Below are 4,732 nucleotides of genomic sequence, written 5' to 3' on the forward strand. Positions count from 1 at the left end.
GCTCGTACGGCCACAACGAAACTCGGTAAACCACTTATGAATCATTCCAATCGACGGTGCAGAGTCCGGGTAATACTTATCCAGCTTGGCCTTGGTCTCGGACATGGTTTTCTTGCGAAGATAGTATTATTTGATCAAAACTCGAAACTCAGATTTTTCCATATTAAAAAAAAACTCGGAGGTTAGTCGCTTCTCAGTGCTGTAACTTGTAAATGCGTAAACATAAATGGCTGAAGTTTTGACAGGCGTCATTTGAAGGATCAAGCTCGACGAAAATGGTTCACATTAGTGAATACTAATGCCATCTCTTAGAATTTTCAGGTACTTATCAGACTGCCTAGTACATCGAATGGATCAACTCGAGCCTAACCTAGGAATAAAACTAGCCTAGCCTAACCTAACCTAACCTCACGAAACACAATTAAACTGATTGTGTTGTCCCATTGTGTTTGCGGTATCGTTTGAATCAGCTTGGGCTTAACCTGCAAAGAGGTCAAATCTATCCTAACCAAAAAAAACCTGACCTAACCTAACCTAACTTAACTTCGCGTAACACAATTAAACTCATTGTGTTGTCCCGTTGTGTTTGCAGTACCGTTTCATTCAGCTTCGGCTTAACCTACATAGAGGCTTAACCCATCCTACCCTAACAAAAGCTGACCTAACCTAACTTAGCCGAATCAAATTCAACCACACGTATAGCTATGTAAGCGTACGGTTCTCAGTCTTAAATGTGTGCTATGTTTAATAGGTTAACTCGATCTTAACCTATAAGAGAATCTAACTTAACAGAACCTAACGAAATTTTGCTTAAATCAACACAACTTAACTTAAATGTTCCCGTTGTAACACAATAAAATTCATTTCATTGTACTACAGGTGGTTAAAAATTTAGACGCACATTACTCATTTGAAGAAACTTAGAACTACAAGTAGAGTTGACCCGATTTCAATTAACCTGCCAATTTTTGTATCAATTAAAATGTCAAACTATAACTTAAACATGAAAATGAATGAGAGTTTTATTCAAAAATTTGTTCTCTTTGTTTTTCTTAGACTTATGGGATATATTTATACTATCTTTCGTGTTTACATTTTATCTTGCTTTTTATCGTAATTAAATTGATTTATAGACCTACTTCACTCTATTTTCTGCCTGCTATAACGTGTCCTTTTTTCTTCGAAGGAACGATGCAAAGGGTTACGCTTACGTTTAAGATCTACATTCGTTTCTCTTTTCAACATCGAGCAAAAATCAGCCATCATGACCTCGTCCCATCTACCCTGATATCGTTGTTCCATCACTTTTATGTCTTGATGAAAACGTTCCACTTGTTCTTCGCTGAAATCACCAACATTTTCTGGAAACTTTCGTGAGGTTAGGTTGGGTTAGGTTAGGTTAGGTTGGTTTAGGTTAGGTCAGGTTTTTTTAGGTTAGGATAGGTTTGACCTCTTTGCAGGTTAAGCCCAAGCTGATTCAAGCGGTACCGCAAACACAACGGGACAACACAATCAGTTTAATTGTGTTTCATGAGGCTAGGTTAGGTTAGGCTAGGTTAAATTTATTTCTAGGTTAGGCTTGAGTTGACCTATTCGATGTAGCACACATTTTCTACTGGGAAAATATGCTTCCAGAGCTTTACGTGTAGTTCAATAAATTTCTGTTAATTCAGGTTAGGTGAGGTCAGGTTCTGTTGGGTAAAGTTATGTTAAATAAGTTGATATCAGGCAAGGGTTGATCCTTCACAGTTGTTGACATGTTTTTGAAGTGAAAATTTGCATCACTGGCATTATTTTGAAATTTATTTTCCTCAGTGCATGATTTTTCGTCATTTTTTCAGGTTATGGCTTAACCATGACGTGATGGGTGATTTTTGATACCGAATTTGAATTCAGCGCCCCAAAATCCATAGGTATACGTGTGTATTGTTACCAGATCCGCACACTTTTTTTGTGTGCTGTGTTATTTAAGAATTTAATAAAAAAAAGAATATGAATAATTTTATACAAGTAATTATTGAATAACTAATCAGAATAAATATTTAAGAACGATGGAAAATATAAATTTTGCATTTTTTTGTAAATGATCTAGTATTGTCTATTTTTAATCGGTAATTACTTTTTTTGCAATTATTAATTTAGCTACAATTTTTAATGTAGAATATTTTTATAGAAAAATTAACTTCAATTTATTAATTTACTATTTAACTCTCATTCCCAGAAAGGATTTTTTATATCTAAAAGTTTTGACTATAATTGAATTCATTTTGAGGTGTACATTAAAGTTATTATACCTTCTTATACTTTTACTTAAAAAAGAGAAAAGTTTTGAAAAATGACCGAGATGCAAGCTTTTAAAGTTTTCATTTCTTGAAAAAAAATTCTAACACAAAACACCATAAAAATTTGAAAAATATATTTTTTTATACTGATTAAATTTTAAATTATCTAAGTACGTTTAAAAACATGTTTATTGTTCTTATTATATTTGTGGGTAATAATTGTCTTAAAAACATTTGAAACATAACGTTTTTCGACAACGAGGGCAATAAATTACGATAAATTACGATTATGCAAATAAATGAATCGAAAAATGCCTGCATGATAGTTATTTCCCAATCATTTTACTATTTTACAGGGGAAAAACTTGATCGGCAGGGGGCATTGAAAATTACTATTTGACATATTTACAATGCGAAAAATAGAGAAAAAAAGTTGTCAAATAAAAGATTTGAACAAGCGACAGTCTGGTCCTTAGATAGGCACTTTACCACTGGACCAGTGACGCAGGCTGAAAAGAGCAGCGCGTGACTCGGTAGACATTGGGCAGCCCCGGCGACCGTGATTTGCATACGCTCATAATTTTTAAACAAGGTTCCACTCACAAAGAAGCCGGGACACGTGTATAATTAATAAAAAGTGATATTTCGGGTTCCAATCCTGTAGAAAACGTAGTTTTATACACGATTATAACCCGAAATATCTCTTTTTATCAAAATGAATAATTTTCGAGTAGATTTCCAAAATAAGATAACTGAAAGCATAGATAGGACAACATGGGAGGACCGTATAAAAACAAAGATATAGAAGGCGCATGGACAAAGTTCCAGGATATCATTGTTAGATGTGCGATCGAAGTGTGTGGTACCGCGGTTGTAGGAAGAATGTCTGGTGATGCGTGGTGGAATGATGAAATTCAGACTGCCCAAAAAGAAAAGAAAGAAGCGTAAGAAAAACTTTGAACATCGCAGGTCTTAGTAATGAGGAAAGAAATAGACGTATAATTAATTACAGGCACAAAAAGAGGATACTCAAACGATTAATTAAGGAAAGTAGAGATAAAATTCGAGCAGAAGAAGGGAAGAAAATACAAACCGACTTTGAAGGAAGCAAGAAACTGTTTTATAGAAAACGAAGGGAAATAAAAGTGCAGAATTTGTCAACATAAGAAATAGTAATGAGGAAATGCTATATGATGCACACGGGATACTAGAGGCTTTCACCGACTATTTTAGGGGACAATTCGGAGATGAAGCTATTGGACACCACAACTTCGATGTTGAACACGATGCGACAGACAACTCCATTGAGAAAGTCTGTGTCACTGAGGTTAGGGATATAATTAAGGACTTAAAAAACGGTAAGGCTGCCGGGGTAGACGGTATTAACGCTGAAATGCTTAAACACGATGGCGCTTGCATACCACATAGACTGTGGAAATTGCTAAATTTATGTTTTGCGATGGGAGACGTCCCAGACGATTGTAAAAAAGCGATTATCGTACCAATATACAAAAGAAAGAGATATAAAAGCGATTGCAATAATTACAGAGGAATCAGCTTATTAAGTACCGTTTGCAAAATATACTCAAAAATACTTATTGGTAGGGTAATGAAAATAACAGAAGAAAAGATTTGGGAAGTCCAAAGTGGGTTTATGCCAGGAAGGTCATGTACGGATCAAATATTTAGCTTAAGGTAAATCACAGAAAAAAGTTTAAGAGTAGGAAGAAACTATTCTGTGCATTTGTTGACCTAGAAAAAGCTTTTGACAACGTAGATAGAAGTAAAATTTGGGAAGTCCTGAAAGATATACGTGTAGCAAAGCGAGTGTAAGGGTAAATGGGAATTTCAGTTACTGTTTTGATATTATTTAAGGAGTTAGACAAGGATGCGTTATGTCTTCATGGTTATTTATATTATTTTTGGACAAGTGTTTAAGAATGACTCTTTTCGACGAATAGGGTGTGGATCTCGAAACAGTAAGGGTACGTGGGTTAGCGTTTGCAGATAATAAGGTTATTACGGCAGAGTCCATCGAAGACTTGCGAGGAATGTTGAATAAACTGAATGCAAGCATAAAGAGCATGGGCCCCAAATTTGACGCAAATAAAACACAAACTATGGTGTTCGAAGGAAATAGTGAGAAAGCACTTTGCAATATTGTATTAAATGATGAGAGAATTGAACAAGTTGATAAGTTCGTGTACCTTGGTATCTTATTTACTAGGGACGGGAAGACAGAGGAGGAGTTAGATAAACACAAAAACGAAGGTAAGAAGGTTATTATAAGAGCAGGGCCCCTTATCGGAAATAGAAATATATCAAATAAAGCTAAAATGGCAATAGATAACTTTATACGAGGGTGGATTGATAAGTTTCCGGCCTGACCAAGAGATGGCGCCACTAGGCCTACCTTGAGGTGGCGTTCTATAGTACCATCCTTAGATAGC

The sequence above is a fragment of the Belonocnema kinseyi genome, chromosome 9 (genome assembly GCF_010883055.1).
Source record: "Belonocnema kinseyi isolate 2016_QV_RU_SX_M_011 chromosome 9, B_treatae_v1, whole genome shotgun sequence".
NCBI lineage: Eukaryota > Metazoa > Arthropoda > Insecta > Hymenoptera > Cynipidae > Belonocnema > Belonocnema kinseyi.